At 38.9% G+C, this 23,934-nt stretch overlaps 1 pseudogene; it reads right to left on the bottom strand.

Moving 5' to 3' along the window:
- Positions 1 to 3,545: 3,545 nt before the first annotated feature.
- LOC137760334 (U6 spliceosomal RNA) lies at positions 3,546 to 3,640 on the bottom strand (annotated as a pseudogene).
- Between the last annotated feature and the right edge of the window lie 20,294 nt (positions 3,641 to 23,934).

Below are 23,934 nucleotides of genomic sequence, written 5' to 3'. Positions count from 1 at the left end.
TCCAGGAAGAGTTCTCACCAGAAACCAAATGATCCAGAGCCTTGATCTTGGACTTCTAGCCTCAGAACTGTGAGAAAAAACAAATTTCTATTGTTTAGGTCACTCAGTATATGGTAATTTGTTGTGCCAGCTTGAACAGACTAATACACCGGGCATTTGTGTAATGCTCCCTCTCTCAAATGAAGACTATACAGTGAAGGGACTGAGCTATCATCATCCTAACTCGGTGGTTAACATTAATATTACATGTCTCCTAATGTGATTCAACATCAATAATTCAACATGGCCTATGTTTTGTCCTATAAAAACAACACAACTTTAAGCATTTAGATATAATTTCCAGTTCATGGAAATACAGGGAATGAAGATCAAATTACTGGACCCCAAGAGGAAACAGAAACAAATTAAAATTGTGGCTCTTTCTATAGGACACCAAGCTAAGCCTCTTTAATAATCAGTGTTTTATTAATTATTTTCTTAAAGGCTCTGCTATATTTTTTAAAGAAATGACTAATGGGAAATAACAAATGTAAAGCTTGTCCTAGATTCTGACAATTTAGATTGAAAGAGCACTTTTAAGCTCAATTAGGAAAATTTAAACAGAATCTGGGTTTTGAAAGCTAAAAGATTAACCCTGAAAAAAGAAAACAAGAACTTTAACAGGAGCATGCACTATAAGGTCTTATTTTGATTAAAATACGTGTGTGTGTGTGTGTGTGTGTGTGTGTGTGTGTACATAGGAAAAGTCCTAGATGATTAGTTACAAGAAGATTTAAAAGGTTAGTGATGATCTCTGGATGATGAGGGAATGGCTTTTCAATGTGTTTAATTTTGCTTGTCCTTATTCTCTAGTTTTCTACAATATACATGTACAACAAGTATAAAGGTAAATACTGTTAGAAATCAGCTCCTTGAGGAATATATTCTATCACTAGCTACCAATCAGTGACCTCCCTTTATTTCACTAAAAAATGAAATCACTAAATTACTGTGTTTCTCTTGACCCTGACTTCTGGCATATTCCTTGATGACTTCAACATTTGTAATAATGGCCCATATACACAGGGCCTCTGAATTTTGTGATCTTTTCTTTTCATCCATCTCACTTTAGCCACTCCCTCTAAGAGTAGTATTCGTGACTTTGTCAATCCCACTAACACACCACCTCTGAAATTTTGATTCAGATATCCCATTCTGATTTAAGTATCTTCCTATGCAAATCATCACACTGAGGAAGTTTCCCCATGAATGAGATCTCCATTCATTGACCAACCTGTTTTTCTTATTTTCACCCCCCATATCATATTCTCAACTCTATTCTCTGGGATATATCATTATCACATCCTCTTAAAAACACCTTTATTTTCCTTGACACTTTCTTTTTTTGGTCACACTCATCGGTAGAAAGCCGAAACCTCAAAAACCCAACTATTCTCCGTGTTCAGAAGCAGCAATACATGTCTAGAGAAAAACACTTAACCACACTTACTGGTATTACCTTAAATTCATGACCACAGTTCTCAAACTGGCTCTTAGATCTCTTCCAATTTTGATTACACTTTAGTATGTTTGCTCTCCTGCTCTCCTAAACAACAATTTCCTCCGTCTCAACATTTTAATAAAATATCTTACTCTCAGCTGATGACCTTTCCTCACTTGTACTTGGGAACGTAGGTGCACCCAGACTGACTTCAACCATTAAATACACCAGCCGACCCACGTCGTGCTGCCACTCCACCCTCCAACTTTCAAGGATGGATGAAGTGTCTCTGGGCCCATCAGTGGTAAATCCCTCCAGTGGCTCATTTTTGCCCTTAGAGTGAAATCCAAACTCCTCAGCATGGCTCCTGCCTGCCTCTTTCTTGTCCTGTTGTATAACTTGTTCAACAGGCTCCACTCACATCACCATCAGCACCAGAACCTTTTTTGTTCTTGTCAAGGGGCCTTTGTGTTTGCTGTTTCTCCAACTGGAAAGCTCTACTACAGGTCCTCGCAAGGTTGTTTCTTTTTCAGAGCATGCAAGACGTAGCTCAAGTGTCACCATCTCAGAGAGACCTTCCCAAACAGTTCAAACATGATTAGCTGCCCCTGGGACGTTCTCTCATATAGTTTTTTCCTCTCACTATGTTTTCTTTCTTTCCTTCCTTCCTTCCTTCCTTCGTTCCTTCCTTCCGTCTTTCCTTATGGAGTACAAGCATAGTCCGTTTAGCTTTATCAGAACTAAGAGTGATGGGGATGAGCGGAGAAAGGGAGATTTTGATATGTGTCTGCATAGCTGATCTCCCAGAAGACCACATACTAAGTGCTGTGTGGGCATCACCATCTCATGCACCTTCACCAGAAGGGAAAATCAGTTTTTGACCTCTTTTTGTTCATTTTGTTGGAAAAATGTCTTGTTATTAAATTGTCTTTTATTTATTTACTATTAATGAAAAAAACCATTAAATACGAAGTGCAACTTTAAAACTAAATTCTAAATTCTGTCTCATATTCTTGTGAGTAAACAAAACGTATGCTGATCACATTCATGCACTCTGCTACGTGTCCATAACTCCAAAAGTAATAGGAAGACTTCTTAGAAGTACTTTTATCCACTTCCTCCTTTGGGTCAGGATTCTACATTTGGTATACACCTAATTCCATGTCTCAGATCCTGCATGGTGTTTTTGAACGAGTGATTGTTGTTAATATGGTGCGTTGGAATAACCTGGGAGAGGATGTCTCCCAGGAACAGGAGAAAATGGAACACAAGGCTGTTGCAGTGAGTTCAGATCTAGTCTTGCTCTGGTGCTTCCCAGGACACTAAAGCAAGGAGAAAATGGCAACACTAACAGTTTAGGTACAGCACTAGAGGTGAGAGCATACACAACTTCCGAAGCCTCCAAGGAAAATAGCTCTTTCCTAGAAATCAAGTTGATAGTTACATTTTCTGACTTTGACCTCAAGTAGGTTACTTGACCTCTTGGTGATAAGAATGTTTCTATAAAAGCAAAGTATTTTCAGTACCTTACTTTATTTGCCTAATCACTCCTTCCTACTGCAAGATTCTTATTATCAGAGAGTCCATTTTATTGTCTTATTTAGTTTTGTAAACTCCTCGGCCTTCAACTTGTGACATAGATAGATAGATAGATAGATATAGATAGATAGATAGGTAGATAGACAGGTAGATAGATAGATGCTTAAAAATATAGTAGGTGCTCAGAAATAAAAGACAAGAGAAAGGAAGGAAGAAAGAAAGGGGGAACAGATAGGAGGGTGAAAGGGAGGGAGAGAAGAAGGGAGAAAAAGATAAAAATGATGGCTATTCAGTAATTACAAAGAGGGTTTTCTGGAATATTCTTTTTTTTACTTGCTTTTCTTCTTTTATTTAAGTATAATTGCTGTACAATATTATATAAGTTATAGGTGTACAATATTATTTTATACAGAGTAGCTTGTACCTCTTAATCCCCTACCCTTCCTTGCCCCTCCCCCCTTCCCTCTCCGCAGTGGTAACCACTAGTTTGTTGTCTATATCTGTGAGTCTGCTTCTCTTTTGTTATAAAAATATGGAACACATCACAAATTTGCATGTCCTCTTTGCACGGGGGCCATGCTAATCTTCCAGTTTTAGTGTAGGTGCTGCAGAAGCGAGCACTGGATTATTCTTAATACTTATCAAACCTAAAGCTCAATTGCTGCTCTTTATTAAATAATTTATTTTAACACATTTAGCCACAAGAGAGCTTATGTATAATAAAGCACTTCAAAATGTATGAAGAAATTCCAACTGAACTATTTCTAAATAAAAATACAAAGATGGGCAATTCATAAGCAATGAATTTTTTCTTTTAGCTAACTTGGTAGAATAAAAGGGCAATTTTATGAAATACCCATATTAATGTTGATGTGCATATCAATCTGTGAATACTTTTATTGTTACTAGGATTAGGAGTTTAATTTTAGTAGTTCTTATGTCAACTTAGTAGTATAGTTACTATTATTGACCATTTAAAATTTTTTCCTCATTTTTCTTGTCAGCTCCAAATTGGTCAGGAGCAAAGAAAAGTAGTCTGAAGTGTGATTTGCTCCTAAACCCACAGAAATCCGTGATATGGAAGGGTTTTCTTAGATCCGACAGGCATGGCATTTGATGACGTGAAAGTGCTTAGTAAATTCGGGGACTGCACATCCCTGGGTTCAGGAGTCAAGGAAGCTTCCTGCAGAAGCATGAGTTTCAGAGTTTGAGAAGCGAACACCACTTTGAAAGTGGTTAATAATACACTAACTTTTAAGCTGAGTGTAAGAAACGCCCATGTAAAATATAATGGGGTCTTTTTTCTCTCCATTGGTATATATTTAAAAATCTTTAAAAATATTCTAGGAAAAAAGTGGGTGTTACATTCCTTACTGTGTGCTTTAAAAAAGGATTTTCCACTTGCTCACCTCTAGAAGGTCATCTCGGAGATGTACACACCAGGCCTTCATTAGGTCTCCTCTTGCATTCATATTTAACTATCTTTCATTCAGTGGCCTTTATTAGCTGAGCTCCTGGAGCTTGTAGCACATTTTAAACAGCAACACTGGGAGGATGTAAATGCAGAATAATGTATCAGGACTCAAATTTGCATGGTCAAATGTCAAAAAAATTAGACCTTCCCCAGAACCATGTCAAGAGAAATAACATAAGTGGGCAAACTCAACAGCAGGCATGCCATTATCATTTAGCGAAAGCTGTCATCACTGCCAGCAAGTGGAAGCAGTGGTCATTAGCCGGAGCTCTGCCGGGGGACGTTGCAATTCTTCCTTTTCCTTTTTTTTTTTAAAGATTTATATGTTTTCCCCATCATCTGACAGTATTTCACAGAATGCCACAGTGCGATGTTGCCTCCCTGACAGGAAAGTCAAGAGGTGGGGGAGGGCGCCTTTGGAGTCGGGGGAGTGGAGAGCTAAGGAGAAAAATCCATAATCGTCCACTGTCAGCTGGAGGGTGCAGGAATTGCATTACCTATTGGATAAATACTCATTAAGAGTAATCACTTTATTTCAGCTCTGTAATGACATTAACAAGCTTGGAATACAGGGAATTACATGAGTCAGAACAAATAATTGAATATTCTACTGTGGAGGGAACACAGCACAAGTCGGCCTTCATGTCATGCCATCTCTGAAGCTAGCACAGCATGCAATTAGATAATAAGCTTAAACAGCATTAAATTGGCACTGCTCATACCACCACTGAGAAAAAAGAAGTATTAATTGTTCAACTCTCACCTGCTTGTAATTTCATGCGATGCAAATACCAGCAAGTCTGCCCTATTTTGATTTAAATGGACTTATACACAGGATTTAAACAAACCAATAAAAATGGAATATAAAGAGAATCTGAGATAATGAAAAGTGAAAACAGATACTGATTACAAACCATGTTCAGTGGGGAAGGGTTCCTCTTTGAATGGGAGGTGGACAAAAATTTGGCTACATTTTAAAACATATAGTTACCATAATAATGTGACAGGTGTCCTATATATTTTTTTCTGCATATTTCTAGCAGGCGATTTCCTTTCACCGTTATTTTAAAATCTCCTGAATATGTGCGCTGAGATGGGATTCATACAGTTAAGTACAATCAGCACAGCTGGGTAGATAGGCATTGATGATGATATAGATACAGATATCGCTACAGAAACAGAGATAAACAGAGATACAGACATGATTAATGTTGGTGCACCATTAATCATGGAGAATGTTAAAGGTATGTAAAGCTTTCAAACAGGACAGGATGATTCTGTGTTGTGACAAACGAGAAAAGATGGTCAAAAGCAGGTAAACCACGTGAGACACTTTCCTAACTGGTTTGACGTGTTAGCAAGCTAGGACCCTGAGAGAAGAGAAAGCTGCCTTTTGACACCCCATTCCAGTGCCACAGGAGTGTCATTTAGTGTGCTGTATCCATAAGCATGAGTTAACCTAATGTGATGCATCAAATTACACAAGCTGTTAGAGAATGTCAAGGAGAACCCAGAATAATGTTGCTTCTTCTGGCTCCGCACAGAGGAGGGTGCCTTCCTCTCCCAGGGGGGCTGCCCAGATCAGAGCAGATTGAGACGAGCCCTGAGACTGTGGGTGCTCTGGGGATGGCAATCTGGGAAGAGTATCCGTTTACAGTCAATTCTACCACAATTCCAAATCTGTGTAGTTATTCAGACGAGCCAATCAGCACTGGATATTTGATAGGCAAACTCAATAATCATTTATAATCTTGACAGGTTAAGGGTCTCTAAGGCAAAGCTTAATATACATAGTGGGTTTGAAAATAAGAGAAAACAAATAAAGGAATCTCTATATTCTTGAGCAAATATCTTTTCTTTCTCTAGTCCTACCATCTTCCAATCAGGGATATTCTTTATCATTCCCAGCCTCACAGGACACACAAAACCATTTTGAATCTATTTTTCTAAGTAGACCACCATACAGCCTTCACCTCAGTACTTGCCTATAACTCATGTGGGTGTTTGAAAATTATTCTTTAATAAAGGCAAGGGGGAAAAAGAAACTAGGTCCTACTTTAGGACAATTTAGAATGTGTCAATAAATTCAAGATTGAGAACTAAAATAGAAATTTGAGTATTTATCATGTTTGTCCTATAAAATAAATTGAAACTCTTAGAAGAAAGATTATCCACTAGACCAATCTTTCTGAGGGAATAACATCTAGCACACTGCATTGTGTAGCAGGTACCCAATTCATCTTAAAAAAATACAGGAAAAGGACATACTGCAAGTAAAAAACTGGAATTAAAATGAGCATTATCAGAATGCTTTCTCTCTCTCTCTTCCTCCTTCCTTATTTTTCTTCTCTCTCCATCCTTTTCTCTCTTTTTCATGCCCTCTTTCTCTCTCTCATTATATCAATAAAATGATTCTAGTTTCAGTGTAGTTATAATGAGAGGCAGTTACACTGGATCTTAGCTTTCATAAAATATGTACTAGTTATACAAAGAATTATCTTAATTACTCTTTGGTAAAAATAATGTATATACTGATTATTCTCTATCTATCTTATTATGTGCTAGGTACTGCAGGGGATATCTTCAAGTATGTACATTTCTATTGGGTCCAAAAACATGTATGAGACAATTAAGACAGGATACAAACAAAATTAAGAGTTACATTGTTTAACAGGATAATCCAAAATTAATTCACAGACGAGATCTATTTATGTAGTCATTCAATAAATATTGATTGATTATGTGATGTATGCCAGGCATAACGCTGTTTAAAACACTAAGACGTGCCCAGTTTCCTCAAGGAACTGTATTTCCTTGGAGTAGACAAGCATGCACAACGTGATGGAGAATGTGGTTCTCGCTATAACTTTTTTTTGCAAGGATATTTCTTGGGAAGAAACATTCTTGTCAAGATGAAGTCAAGAGAGACATGGCTTTTGGCAGTGAAGTCCTGTGGGAAGTGTGGCAAACAAAGGACACGAGTGCGACCCCTGCTAGGGAGATGGGAAAGGTCAAGTGCCCTCCAAGTGACCCTTCCCCATGACCATCCCATATAACATCCAGACCCCAGATCTTTGTAGAGCTGTTAAACTCACTGCAGACTGTAGAAGAGGGTGCTGGAGGAGTCCTGTTATTATTTTTTCCTTGAAACAGACAGAACCATGGTATTCTGTGTACATGCAGAAACTTGGGATAGAAAGGGTGACTCGTGTGGTGGGGACTTTCAGGAAGGGGCAGAAGGCTTTGGCTGATCCTGCAAAGGAATTGTAGCTCTCTCAAGCTTGGTTTGATCCTTGCTGAAGAAATTTCATCTGGCCTGAGACTTAGAAAGAGGTAAACTGGGATAGATTGTTTCATGTAGATAGCTTGTGCAAACCAAGAAGGCATAGGAGAACGTATCTTCCCCTTCAGTATTGTTACAACATAAAGTTCATTAGGGTAAGTACCATGAATGAGGCTGATCTTTTATGTCATGAAAATGGGATTATAAATTTTCCTAAAGGTAATGAAGAACTATGGAGAATATACATAGGAAAGGAACATCTCAATGGCCACAACAAACAAAAATGAATGCAGCATTCCTATAACACAATGTATAAATGGGCAATGACTGGGAAAAGGAAATGTATAAGAAAGGAAACCTGAAAGATCCAAGGTTTTCCACCATTACAATGTCACACAGAGGAGTTTCACAGCTCTAAAAATCCTGTGTTTCACCTGTTTATCCCTATCCACAATCCAGACCTGTGCTGGATTATCTTTGTACTGCTTTGTACTGCTTATCTATGTACTGTCTCTACAGTTTTGCTTTTTCTTGTTGCTGAGTAATATTACATGGTATGGACGTATCACACTTTGTTTGAAGGTTATCTTGGTTGCTTCCAGTTTTTGAAGATTATGAATAAATTTGCTACAAAAGTTCTTTTGCTGGATACACACACACACACACAAACACACACACACACACACACACGCTCATTTTCAAGTCCATTGGATAAATACCTAGGAGCACAATTGCTGAATCATATGGTAAGACAACATTTAGCTTAGTAAGAATCTGAGAAACTATCTTCCACGATGGCAATGCCATTTTGTATTACTTGTAGCAGTAAATGTGAGTTCCTATCACTCTGCATCCTTTCCAGCAGTTGGTATTACAGATTTTGAGTTTATTTTGTTGTTGTTGTTGTTTTGGTTTTATTTGAGCCATTTTTATAGATGTGTAATGACATCTCATCACTGTTTTAATTTTCACTTCCTTAAAAACGTATGATGTTGAATGTCTTTTCATCTACTTATTTGCCATGTGTGTATCTTCTTTGGTAAGGTGTCTGTTCAGATCTTTCGCACATTTTTAACTGGATTGTTTGTCTTCTTATTGTTGAGTTTAAGAGTTCTTTGTATATTTTGGATAAAATCCTTTATCAGATATGGATTTTGCAATATTTTCTCCCAGGCTGTGTCTTGGTGTTTTTTTTTTTTTTTTTTTGTCTCTTAATAGTAACTTTCACGGAGCATAATTTTTATTTTCATAAAGTCCAAATTTTTCATTTATCTTTTCACAGATCATGCTTTTGGTATTGTGTCTAAACACTCCTCACCAAACACAGACCACTTAGACTTTATCCTATGTTTTCTTCCAGAAGTTTTACAGTTTTTCATTTTACATTTTGGTCTATAATGCATTTTGAGTTAGATTTGGTGAAAGGTGTAAATTCTGTGCCTAGACTCATTCCTTCCTCCCTCCCTCCCTCCTTCTCTCTCTCTCTCTTTCTTTCTTTCTTCACACATGGGTGTCCAATTTTTCTAAAACCGTTTGTGGAAAGATTATCTTTGTTGATTGAATTACCTTTGTTCCTTTCCAAAGGTAGACATTGGTATCTATAATGTCTCAGCTTTCACCAATAACAAGCTGCTGTGATTACTGTAGATTTTTGGTAAGTCATGAAGTTAGGTAATGTCAATCCCTTAACTTTGTTTTTTTTCTTAATTATTGTGTTGGCTATTCTGGGTCTTTTGACTTTCTATGTATACTTTAGAATTAGTTTAGCATGAAATACCATGAACTAGCTTCCCAGGATTTTATTTGGGATTGTGTTGAACATATATATCAAGTTGAGAAGAATTGACTACAAAAAATGTTGAGTCTTCCTATCCGTGAACCTGGATTATTTCTCCACTTATTTAGATCTTTGACTTTCTCTTATTTTTTTCATCCAAACTTCGTAGTTTTGTGGATATAGACTCCGTACATATTTCATCAAATTTATATGTATTATATTTTGTGATGATAATTTAAATGGTATTGTGATTTTGATTTCAGCATCCAATTGGTATTATTGGTATGTAGAAAAGCAATTGTTTTGTTTATTAACCTTGTAGCAAACCTGTACCTTGTAGTCCTTTTGATAATCCTTGTGATAATTACTTTCAAGAGTTTTGTTGTTATTATTGTTGTTGTTGCAGTTGTTAATTCTCGGGGATTTTTTAATTAGACCCACATGGAACAAAAACAGCTTTATTCCTTTATTCCCAGTCTGTAAACCTTTCGTGTCCTTTTCTTTGATTGCATTAGATAGTGCCTCCAGTGCAAAGTTGAGTAGCGGTAGTGAGAGGAAGCATTCTTGCTTTGATCCTGATCTTAAGAGGACAGCATCTTGTTTTTCATCATTAAATATGATGTTAACTCTAGGACTTTTGTCTGTTTTTGAATGTTCATTACCAAGTTGAGAAAATTTGCCTCTATTTCTAGTTTCCTGAGAGTTTTTATCATAAATAAGTTTGGATTTTGTCAAGTGCTTTTCCCTCACCTATTAACATAATCATATAACTTTTCTTTCTTAGCCTACTGATGGATTACATTAATTGATTTTCAAATGTTGAACCAGCCTTGCATACCTGGAATAAATCCCTCTTTGCCATGGTATATACTTATTTTTATAAATCATTGCATTTAATTTGCTAATATTTTGTTGAAGTTTTTATACTTATGTTTATTAGAGATATCAGTCTGTAGTTTCCCTTTTTGTAATTCTTTATAACATTTTGGCATTAAGGTAATGGTGATCTGATAGAAGGAGCTGTAAAGTGTCCCCTTTGTTTCTATTTCTGGAAGGAGTTTTAGAGAATTAGTATGATTTCTACTTTAAATTTTAGCAGAATTCACAAGTGAAACATTTAGGACCTGGTGGTTTCTTTTTTTGGAACATTATTAACTATTGATCACTTCCTTTTATAGATATAGTTCTATTCATATTATCCTTTTCTCCTGTGTACATTTTGATGGTTTATGATCTTTCAAGTTACTGATCCAAGTAAAATGTCAAATTTGTGGACATAGAGTTTTTCCTAATTTTCATTTATTATTTTACTATCCATCAGATCAATAGTGATGATCCCTCTTTAGTTTTGGTATTAATAAATCATTTCATGTCTTTTTTCGTGCTTAGACTGGCTACAGTTTCATCAATTTTATTGATCTTTCCAAAGAGTCAGTTTGGTTTTCTTGATTTGTTCTATCGGTTTCCTGTTTACAATTTAATTTATTTCTGCTTTAATTTTTATTACTTTTTTTCTTGATTTAAGTTTAAATTGCTTTTCTTTCTTTGGTTTAATAAGGTGGAAGTTTAGCCTATCGATTCCACAAATTTTCCCGTACATATGCACGCAATGCTATAAATTTCTCTCTAAACACTGTTTTCACCACATCACAAAAATTTTGGTAACTTTCTTACTTGTTTTCATCTAATTCAAACATCTTAAGTGTCTCAAAGATTGGCAATATTTTTAAAAGTCTCAAGACTCTTCTTTGTCTCAAGTGTTATTTACATGTGTTGCATTTAGTCTCCAAAACTGTTAGTGGTTGCTCTAGAATTTGCAATACACATTTACCACTAATCTACATCTAATTTCAAGTAACACTTTATTGTTTCACAAGTAGTATAGGTAACATAGAACTGAGTATTCAAAATTCCTCCCTCCCAATGTTATAAGTAAACAACATTTCTGTCATCCATTACACTCATCCATATGCTATAATCACCCAGTACATTTTTGCTATTATTACTTTAAACAGATCAATTTAGATCAATTAAGAATAAGAAAAAAGAAAATATTTTATTTTGCCTAAGTTTATTCCTTTTTTGATGCACTTCCTTTCTTTATGTAGATCTAACTTACTGGCCTAAATAATTTTCCTTCTCTCTGAAGAACTTCTTTAAACATTTCTTGTAAGGCAGCTCTGTTAGCTCCAAAATCCCTTAGGTTTATTCCTGCCTATGAAAGTGTTTCTTTCTGCTTCAGCTTTGTTTTTCTTTTTTTTTTTCTATTTTAAAATCTTTATTGGAGTATACTTGCTTTGCAATGGTGTGTTAGTTTCTGCTTTATGACAAAGTGAATCAGCTATACATATACATATATCCCCTTATCTCCTCTCTCTTGTGTCTCCCTCCCACCTTCCCTATCCCACCCCTCTAGGTGGTCACACTTTGAACAGTAATTTTACTGTGTGCAGAATTATCATTGGTTGAATTTTTTCATTTACCACTTTTAACATTTTACTCTATGCTTCTTGTTTGCATAATTTCTGATGAGATGTCTCATGTAATTCTTATCCTTATTCCACTATAGGTAAGGTGCTTCTTTCCTCTGGCTTATTCTAAGATTTTCTCTTTGCCTTTATTCTTCTGCACTGTGACTAGTGATAGACTTTATTATTATTATTATTATTTGTATTTACCCTGCTTGGTGTTCTTTGAGCTTCCTAGCTCTGTGGCTTTGTGTCTGTCATTAATGTGGGATACCTTTCAGCCATTATTACTTCAAACATTACTCTGCTCCTTGTTTCTTTTCTTTGTCTGTTATTCTCATTCGGCGTGTGTTACACTTTTTGTAATTGTTCCCAACTTCTTGAATATTATGTTCCATCTTTTTCATTCTCTTTTCTCTTCGTATTTCAGTTTCAGAAATTCCTGTCGACTTATTTTCAAACTGATTGGTCCTTATTGTCCTTCCTGTCTCTCCTGGGTCACCCATCGCTCCTTCTATGTGTCCATTCTGAGACTTCTGTGTACTTTACTTCTAAGGATGGGTATTTGGGATTCTCTTGGGAGGAGAAATTCCACCTGCAGTGGAAGTGCAGAGTCTTAACCACTGGACCACCAGGGAAATCTGATGCATGGTAAATTTGAAAGCTCATGTTCCAGAGGACACCATTGACTTTGTAACCCTGCTTTTATCATACTATAATTCATTTTTTCATAAAATAAGAAGAGATGATTGAACAATTTTTCTCAATAATGAGGAATAAAGAAGTATAACCCCATTCCTTGTGATGATAGTGATCACCCCTCAGGCAGCAAGTGTCTTCCTGGAGAGAAGTATACAACAACAGCGTGAGCCTAGGACAGACAAACAGTGCCATTCCAGAATTCCATGAGGCTGGCTGCTCCTGAAAGGTTTGGTGTATGAAAACAAAAACAAAAAACTAAATTGGACTCCACAGTCCAGGGCTCCCTTCTACACCTGCATATCGTGAAGTGTGTTCCCTGATCAGATTCTGTCCTGTGTGGGATTCTATGCTTGCAGAGTGGGGTTGATTGAGGCTTTGCTGGCTGGAAAGACAAACTCACTCCTTTAATAACTATTTCTATGAGGACAAACCCTTGGCTGTTGTTGAATGGTCCAGTGGAATCTCTTTACCAAACCACATAGTGGCTGGTTGGTTTCCTCAAGGAATAGTGTGATACTGGGGAGACTTAATATTGGTCTTTTTACCTTGAATATGAATCTTTGGTAAGTGCTACCCCATACTGTGTCCATGTGTACCTTCAAGTCGACAATCATTCACTCTGTGCACATACCTATTATGCAGATTCCCTGTTGGCCAATGATGATGGCTAGTTTGCCTATTTGGTTGTTCAATGTTTCTTCCTTAGTGGTCCTCTTCCAGTGGTCATTAGCATGTAATGCAAATATCATCACACATTGTACTCACTCCTATATATGCATCTAGTTCCTTTAATCAGAGTTCTTTGCCTGTATTAATCCAGTCTTTTTTTTTTTTTTTTCAGGTCCCTATCCAACTGGCCAGACCATTGGCAATTGTCTAGAAATATCGTGTATATTCTCACATTGGTCCACTTCTCTTTCCACACAAAGTGGATGGCCAGGTACATCATCATGACCAGTTATGCCCACTGGGAAGAGTTTCTTTCTCTGCTGGCTGTTATGGACATCCCAGAACGTCAGTAGTGGAGCTGCCATTCATTTTCAGCTTGCATCCATATCCCGAGCCAGCCTATCCTTCATCTGATCATATGAGACCACCTCTAGGGTTGTAAGAAGGAGTTGGGGATGGGTGATGCTGCAGTCATAGTGGGTGGTAGTTGGTTCTGGGCTACCTGGTCATGCAGCTCCCTTGTGCCCTCTGGTCTTGCTTTGCTTGATCATGGATGTTCTGTTCCCATCTTACAACAGATTGTTACAACATCTATATCATTTTGTGACTTGGTGGGGGTGACAGAACGCTGTTCATAAGGTGCAGGCTGGATTTCTGGTCTCTCTGTCCCATGTTCAAATGTTCTATCTACCAGAGCCCAGTAACATATTAGGAACTCTTTCTCAAGAGGCATATCATTCACTATTGCGATGCTGTAGCTTTGCTCTGGAACCTCCTGTCCATATATTGTGATTCTTCCAGTGGGACTTTCCATAAACTTCGCCTTCATTTTTCCCCACTGCTGATGCCTCTAATTCATAGTATCTGCTGTATCATAGGGTCCAAAAGGAAGGACTGCTTGGTCTGAAGCCTGACCTTCTAAAGATACCATTTCTCATCTGGGCACCACTCAAAGCTGTCAACCTTCTATGTCACCCAGTATAAGGGTTTGCCATTCATCGTTCTTCTTTGTAATAGGGAATGGAAGATAACGTCATTTTCTATTACTTTGGAGGGGCTATCCTGGCATACCTCTGCCCATTGGACCCCTTAAATTTTATCAAAGTGGCATCTCCCTAAATCTCCAGAGTCTATTTCTCACACTCTGGAATGCATGTGCATTACCAAAGTCTCCAGCATAACAGGCATCTCTTGTTCACTGCCCTTTGTACCATGTCATCCATGCAATGGACCAATGTAAGGTCCTTCAGGTATGCCGCTGTTCTGAGACCCGTGAAACTGAGCACCACGTCTGCAGTGGTGGTCCTTTCCCCTCCTGACCTTCCTCTGTTCCATCTGCTGTCTGCTCAGAGGCTGACCATGGAGGCATTTGACAGAATGAGAGAGCTTGGAGTTGCACCTGCTCTGAGCCCTGTTGGCCGTTCTTATCCAATTGTGCTGGAGATATGAAGTTCCTATTGCCATCTAGTCTCAGGACTCCAGGAGCTTCTGTCTCAGGTAAGCGACCTGTCTCTTAGGGTGGTGCTCCATCTTGACTCACTAATCAACTTTGCTGACCCCCATGCCCACTCCTGACTTCTTCCCCAGAAGTCTCTGTATGTATTTTAGCCCCCACCAATTTCCCCATTTTCCATAATATTTTCTTATACTCAGAGAAATCAAAGAAGCTCACAACTGACTGTGTCCCTCAGTCTCCGAACCTCAGTTTCTGCCGCTGTGGAATAGGAGTAATAACTGTATTGTTAAAACATTTAAATGAGTTTGAAGGCATGTTATACTCTGTAAACTCTAAACTGGGGATTATCATTATCAGCAGAAGACAATAAAGACTCCTTTATTATGAAACACTATGAACACTGCAACCTAGCCTCTTTATCTTCCCTTTATTATTCCAGTTTTGTGGTGTATGTGGGAGGGAACGGGGGACCCTACAAATACCTGGGTCTGTTCACGAAGAAGTGTCTACAGGGGACAGTTTGTAAAGTCCCCAGGCATGGAGGCCCCTGGTGGATGATGGATGCCCATCATGATGGTGTTGAGAAGCCGAGCCCAGGCACCTGGACAGCGGGCGTGATCTCTGACTCTAGACCACCTGTCAAAGCACCTGGGTGTGGACATGACTCAGTGTCGGCCCCTCTTTCACTCTCAGGAGCAGGGTCAGAGCTCCCTTCTGTGCCTCCCCACAGCCCCTCTGCCCTCCATCCTTTCGGAATCTCATCCACACCGACCCCTTTCCCACCCTGCTCTGGCTCTGGCCGTGCCCCCTGTTCACTCTATCCTGCTCTCCTGAAGCCCCTCTCTTCTCATTCTCAAGAGCCAGTTTGAAAGAAAACAAAAATAAAGCAGTTTTACCTGGTAAAACCTCTTTGCATTTCTGCCCTAACAGTCTAATTCTTCTCCAGGCCTGAATGAATTGAAGAAGGGTCAGGACTTGTGGAAAAGAAAGCTGGAAGATTACTATTATTAAAGCTTAAGATTTCACAAAATGCACACATGAAGATGGCGGCCATGAGAATAACCTGTGTACCAAAATCGGGCTTATTCTAGGCTATTCAGGCCTGGCCATTGTTTGCTAAGATGTGTTCTCAGAGCCAGCATTCTGTCCCTGACTCTGACGTCCAACACATACACTGTGATCCATGATAAGCTACTCAGGGGGTTTCTATTTCCCAATTTTTATTGTCATTCCCCCTTTTTATCTTATTTTCCACCTTAGTGAAGACAGCAGCCTAGGAGCCCATGGGTTTTATGAGCAAATGCCTTTATGAGAGAGTAAAGGTGGGAGAGACATCCAGCTTTAGCTCCTTCAGCTTCCCCACCTCTGCATAGATCCCTTCACTGCTAATAGACTTAAAGGGGCCAAGGAAGGAACTTCCCTGGCAGTCCAGTGGTTAAGACTCTGCGTTCCCAATGCAGGGCACATGGGTTCGATCCCTGGTTGGGGAACTAAGATCCCACATGCCGCAGTGCATGGCTAAAAAAAATAAAATAAAAGGGGCAAGGAGAGCTGTATATTATGGTCGTTATCAGTCATTGGAGGGTTACTTTTTCTTTGTTCAAGGACCCTTACTGGTCACCTAAAGACTGACTTTTTAATACAACTTTGGCTATTTAGTCACATATTATCATTTTAACCCCTCCATCAACTCCCCCTCTATTTTATAGCTACTTTACGTAAAGCACACACATGCTACTCTTTCCATATCTTCAAGTTATGCACAGGCTGCTACCCTCACGGAGAAGCCACATCAGGTCCTGGGTGAGGGCTGGCATTTTCATGTAAATGGCAAGTTTTATATCAATGTCAGATTAGCTGCGAGGTTGTTTAAACACTGAAACCTTCTGACCAGTTGACAAGACAGGATCCCCATGAAGAAGGTGACATTTCTGAGGTATCCATACCTCCGAGGTTTTGATGTATTAGTTGAGATTTCCTGATGGCTCGCAATACAGACACTCTTGTCAGTATTTTAAAAATAATAAAAGGCACATTTTTTCTTGCTCTATACTTTTCACTTCAAAATTATTCTTCTACTAAATTACCTATTCAGTATTAGCATGAAAGATTTGGGCTAAGGGAAGCAGAAGTCACTGTGACAAGGTGCCGGCGGCAGAGCAGGGGGACCAGGGGCTGTGCACGTGAAGATGTCAGTGCAGCCAGACATCCTCGGAGCCAAACCAGGCTCCTGTCTGCAGTGTCACTACCTGCCCACTAGGAACGCGACTGTATACCCACAGGGGTGCTGCACCCAGAGCACAGTACAACCGCAGAGGTGCTGCACCCAGAGCACAGTACACACACAGAGGTGATGCACCCAGAGCACAGTACACCGCAGAGGTGATGCACCCAGAGTACAGTACACCCACAGTGCATACAAAGGACACTCCAGGCATTGCAGGCAGAGATTTCACAGTCCATCACTATGAGTCACTCGCTGGGCACTAGGAGTAGTCCATCTCTATTAGTCTCCTTATATCTTTGTTCTTACTTTTCTCTACCCTACGTTTTAGACATAAAATGTCTGCTAAAGTGAGTGAAATTATACAATGATTCCTTGTACTTGCAAGAATAGTCAGAGCTCAGGTCAGTGGGGCGCAGCCAACTCCCGACCCATACCCAGGTCCTGCTCCTTATCACTGAGGCCTGATGGATTTGTTTCCTTGGTTGATTCATTTTCACGTGTTGTTACTTTTCCCAAACCACTGAAAACACTCATTCCATGAGTTCTAACAATAATAATAATGGTAACATTGATAATAGGACTGCTTTCCAAGTTGCCCACATTCCCCCTTCCCTTCACTTATAGCCCAGGGGATTTTTGAGCAATAAAATTTCTAAAAAATGCCTATACTTATATTTTTCTTGCTCAGAAACATGTAACAGCAGCTTACTGCCTACCAGATAATTCTAAAGCTCTTATCCTTGTCATCAATGCTCTCCATGGTTATTCCTCCATTAAGTTTTCATAACTGACATCCAGTTCTCCTCTGTAATCATTCAGGTAAAGTCATATGGTATGTGTGTCCCCAAACATGGCCCCAGGTTTCCTTCCCATCTCCACCCCACCTCCAATTCTTTCTGGCTAGATCCTACACATGCTGCAGAACCCAGATCAAACAACATCATCTTCTTGAAGTACTTCTGCTCTTGTCGGAAAGGAGACATTCCCTTCTTCATAAATGTTATAATTTACTCATAAACTGAGCACAGAGATGACGCTTTTCTTTGTCTTTGCATGCCTACGACTCACCACATAGTACTTTGTGCCCAGAAGAAAGAGTCAATGAGAACAATTGGTATTTTTAAGGGATTGAAGGATAAGAGAGGAAAATACCTCCACTGCCTGTCCAAAGGCTTTACTGTTATCACATCTAAACTAATTTACCTGAAAGTCAGAGGGCACCATTATGTTCATGGATTTCTGTTTTGGCTTCGAGGGTTAAGTGGACATGAGTGCTTATAGCGTGTGTATTTGAACAGCTCCAATAAGGACAGTGGCTGAAAAGCTGCTGGTTGAGGCAGCAAGGTTGACTGTGCATGCCAGAGGGGTGAGAATTCTGTTTTACAACCTGCAAGCTTAAGTTTTAAATAAGATATGCAATGCATGAGAATCTAGATACACAACTAAGTCATACCAGATACAATGTTAATTAAAATTTATATGAAAAATCTAGAATTAAGTTAGTAATCAGTAGAGAAACGATTTAAGCTCCTCTGTATTTTAGTTTGAGTGATCATTCAGGCAAATATTCTGAACCTGCTTTGAAAGCCATTCTGAATAAATTGTGTTCTGATAAGTATTTGCCTTGTGTACCAAGATTCCTCCCTTAAATCGACACAAAGTGAAGACTGCAAACTCAAACAAGAGGAGAAAATTGATTAACATGGACCTCAATCCCTAAGCCATCTTGTTGTTTATGGTATTTTTTTCTACCTTTGTGTCAGTGTAGTGTGAAGAGGAAAAGCCTGCCTAACTTAATGGTGACTCTGTAAAGAAAAAAAAATTAGATGGTAAACTATTAAAGTTCCTTCGAAGATCTTAATATGAAGTGTCATTTGGAACAAAGTTAAAAATAATTTTTCTGTGGGGGAGGATGGATGGGGAGTTTGGGATTAGCAGATACAAACTATTATATACAGGATGGATAAAAGGCAAGGTCCTACTGCATAGCACAGGGAACTATGTTCAATATCCTGTGATAAACCACAATGGAAAATAATACGAAAAAGACCATATATAGACGTATAACTGAATCATTTTGCTGTACAGCAGAAATTAACACAACATTGTAAATCAACTATACTTCAATAAAATAAATTTTAAAAAGAGAGAAATTATGTTGTGTAAGACACTGCATTTCTCACTCATAAACCAGTGTCATTCTGGGGACACCAGAAACAAAAAGAGACCAACGTGAGACAATTAGGTTAGGTTCTAAAATGATTGGTGACCATGGACGGGTTCTTTAATTTCCTTCTTCTCACTGAAATGCCAACCCACCTTCCTGGACAGGTGAGCATAGACAGTGTTGGATCCAATTTACTCTGGATTTTCAAATCAAGAGGGATACTTGGTTCTCTCCATCAGATTAAAAAGTGAAGACTCTCCCTGTGGGGATTTGTTTCATTGAAGAGAGAGTCATAACATAAATAATCACAACATTGATTAACTATAATGGTAGTGATTTTATTCAATCTGGGAACATCTGCAAAACATACTTAGTTCCATAGGGCCCGCCACCTGTGTCATACTTGGCCAAGTGTAAGGTTGAGTTGCAAGTTTCAGTTATTAAGCTTGTGGAGGTGCTTGTGCAAAACTCTTGCTAATCAATTGTAATTCACTTTTACTCATTTATCGATCAGCGACTACAGTCTAATTCTCTAAACTACTACTCTCTAATCTTGAGCATCTATTACACTAATGGTCTTACCCAGATGCTAGGAGCTGTGGTGACCCAAAGGCATAATATATATTAGGTGGCTGACATGCCAAGCCCTGCTCCAATAGAAAACAATGTAGTGGAAAAATATATAACAATAAAGTCAGCTGTAGTAGTTTGGCTAGTGAGGAAGCAGCTGAAAAGAATGGCTGAAGTAAATCTATGTTTTAAATGATGCTGCCTCCAGACTGTCTGTAAGGATACCTACTGGACAATTGGCTGAAGGTTCACATGGGTGAGGTGGCAGGAGTCGCCACATGCGTTGTCTGTATGCATTGTGTACCCTTTAATACATAGCTCTGTGTTCTTGTTGATTTCCCTCTTTACCACCATGGCTTGTGTTCAGTTCTGAAATGTCATTGTTTTTCACCTTGCTGACCCGTATGACAGATACTAGTTAGATGTTCATGAACCTCCTGGACCCGCAGGGATGCTTTGTTTCCCAGACATCCTTTCAGTCAGTTTGGGGCCATGAGTGGCTTCAGCTCACTCTCTGCCCCCTGTTCACAGATTAGAAGAGATACAGCCTGAGAGGACACAGCTGCACCGTGGGGGGATTCACACATGTAGAGCCACTGCTTGGAAGAGATTACCCAGGGGATCCATTCAGTCTGCCCAGGTTCTGAATGAAAAGCAAGCCTGTTAAGTTTGCTCACTAAGTTTTTGCTTCTACCTGGCTCACACAGAAATCAGCAAGTCTTGTGACAAGGCAGTAAACAATGTGGCCCTGGGTCGTGGGCAGTGAGGCAGCCGCTGGGGTCTGGGAGACGGGGCAGTTCCAGGGATGGTGTGAAATGTGGAACACTGTCAGGTGTGCTCTGGGTAGCCTTTGTCCGCTTGCTTGTTTGTTCATGGTTCTGTATGTGTAACTCCTCCATCATTCCGCTCACTAGAATGAGCTTTCCCACATTTCACTCACTTGGTTAGAAAATGTACAATGGAGATGATTAAAAAACACCACTGGAAACATGGTTTCTCTTCCAGCTTCAGCTCCTCAGCTGACCTGTAATGCGTGGTGAGACCCAAGTGGAAATTTCCTCTGCCCTATTGGGCCGTATGGTTCATACTGGATGACACAGTAAAACTACAACTTGAGGGTTTAAAATTCGCCAAAGTTAAAAGGAGATTTGATTTAGGGGAAAAGTAATCTATGGGCTCTCTGATGCACTAGACCATCCTCCATCAGAGTTCATGGGCAAAGACTATTGACATTAAAATGACATTGAAATAGATGGAATTGTTGGGATTGTTTTGTGCAACACAATTGTTTGACATGACTCATTTGTTTTAAACCTTCCCACCTTATATTACACTGTATTAGGTTGTATTCTCACATCTTTTTAAAATTGTATTGGAAAACCTCCTTAGGGAGATACAGAGACACATTACTGTGATAAAATATTTCATGCTAAGGAATATTTGGCCAATAATACTGGCTGTGTTTTCATTCTTAGGTTAAGTGGCATTGCAAAATCTTTTCTTACAAAACAATGATTTTAATACTTTTGTTGTTGATATTTCTAGTAAATATCAATTTTAGGGTAAATTCTATCTAATAACTTATTGATGGAAGTCTGAAAAATGAACCAGATAGAAACTGAGCTGCTGCAATGAAGTTGTGTGGAGGGCCTGTGGAGACTGCAGTGTGAACACTCCTTAACTAAGGTCACCCAGTAAACAGCTCAAAGTGTCCTGAGTGCAGGGCTGGCAAGTGTGGACCTTCAATCAGAATTTTATTTTAATACTTCTTGATTTCAAATTAATGTGACTGTTTCTATCTAGCGCTAGCCCCACACACAGAAGTGGTCACTTTTGGTTTTATACCAATCATTGTAATCACGAGTGATGTTCTAATCTGTTGGGACCACATCATCTGGCCAAACAAGCTTCTACTTGCAGAAATGCACTGATTATCTCTCTAGTATCAGAATTTCTCTATCTTCAACTCATGTATAATTCTCTAAATGTGTCTTGCTACCAAAAGTTAAAGATATTATTCTATCAGTCTTTGAGATAAAACTGAGCTGAATGCGAGCATTTGCGTCTACGAGGGAATACCCAGCCTTCACACATTTCTTAACCAAAACAGTGTAGGCTACACCAGCTAAATGGCACTGCACATGGTCCACACTTGCAATATGCATATTGTCCAATAACACTCCTAACTGTATCAACAAAGCAACGCAGCATCTATCAGCCAGACTTTAAACCATCATGAGGCATTCACACTGCAGCTCCCTGTCAATCTCTTGGTCGGCTTTCCCTCAATTCGGTGTATCTGTATTCCATATGCAAATTCTCCAGTGAATGATTTTCCTGTTTTGTAAGCTAGACTGCACCTGTAACATGTGGGATTGAGTTAAAAATGACAAGCAGACAAGCACAGGCACATTATCTTGACAAACTCAGCCTCCGAAAATTACCCTGGGCCTGAATTATTAAAATAACAAGGAATATTTCACTCAGCTGTGCAGAAATGATCCTAATTGTCCACTTTAGCTAAATCCTTTCAGTCTCTGAGATCGGTCAATTTACACTGGTGGCTTGCAAATTCCTCAACTCCCATTAGAGGAAAGAACAGCAGTCCAATGCACCCTCATTTATTTTAATAGCCTTCCAAGCAGACATGAAAATGTTAAAGTTGGAAGGCTATAACATGACAGGATCCTGACTTGTCAGAGCCACATTATAATCCAGTTAAAACACTTTCTTTTTCCCTTTCATGTCTCCTCAGGTAAGTGGGGAACTAATTGTCAAATTACTAATTTTGTTGGCATTAATATCAATACTAAGACAAGAGGAGCATGAACTGTTGAGTGAGAGGTTTTTCTTCTACATCCTCTGCTGCTGATGGGGAAATTACGCTGGAATCAAGTAAAGAATTAAATTTGTATGATCCACTTGCTATTTGCTACTAACCCATTCCTGCTAGCCCTGTTTGCTAATCCTGTCAGCTGAACAGGATGCTTTGACATCATCTGGCATGTGTTTGTGGTTCCTAGTGTGCAGGGCATTGCAATAATGAATCAAATTAAGCATTTACTCTGTGCTACATTTCATACAATTACACAGTGCAGCGTGAATGTGTAGAAGCTAAGAGACTTGCTATTCAAAGTCCTTAAATGTAAAGAACTTTCAATCTGGTCATAGATTTTGTTATCAACATTTAGAATGTGTATGTTGTCCTGGAAAAACATTAATATCAGCACCATTCACTCTCAAACGTGTCCTGTTTTGATGGTAAATTATATGATTACCCTAGTTACCGATAATACACTAAAATGTTGGCTAAGTCATACGGCATCGCCTAAAACATGCTTTTTGAAGTAGTTGGTGAAGAGTGTTCACACATGGGGGAGACAGTGGGGAGACAGTGTCTGTGCTAAAAGCCAGATTGTTTGGCAGGAAGGTGAAAAGGAACCAGAAGGAGGAAGTGGCTGGAAGGTCAGGCTGTAACCATTCTGTTTTGACAAGAAAAGGAAAGGAAAATGTTTTCCAAAGCTTGGGGTTTTGGGTGCTGTCCACACATTGGAAAACGGTGGATCTTCAGCTGTGGAATCCAGGTCTATTTTATACTCAATTTTTACAATACTTAAAAAAGGAAAGAGAAGAAAAACAACACTATAAACAAAATGGGCTTTATTTTATGAATGGCAAAACTCACAGAACATACCTCTGTTTGAGTCTCCAGTGAAAGCTATTTGTGAACTTCAGTTGCTTTGTGACCATTGATTTTCCAGTATAGCAATTTCTTCAGTTAATAAAGCAAAGCCTTTGTTTTCCACTATTGGCATCAACTGTGGCAGTCAAAGTGTGGGATGCCACAGATTCTGGGATATGGGAAATGTAAAGAAATGACTTTGCGGTATACTACAAAGCTACAGTAATCAAGACAATATGGTACTGGCACAAAAATAGAAATATAGATCAATGGAACAAGATAGAAAGCCCAGAGATAAACTCACGCACCTATAGTCAACTAATCTATGACAAAGGAGGCAAAGATATACAATGGAGAAAAGACAGTCTCTTCAGTAAGTGGTGCTGGGAAAACTGGACAGCTACATGTAAAAGAATGAAATTAGAACACTCCCTAACACC

This window comes from Eschrichtius robustus, chromosome 2 (genome assembly GCF_028021215.1).
Source record: "Eschrichtius robustus isolate mEscRob2 chromosome 2, mEscRob2.pri, whole genome shotgun sequence".
NCBI classification, from domain to species: Eukaryota; Metazoa; Chordata; class Mammalia; order Artiodactyla; family Eschrichtiidae; genus Eschrichtius; species Eschrichtius robustus.
Note: the sequence above shows the minus strand (reverse complement) of the source record. Positions and strands in the feature narration are given on the sequence as shown.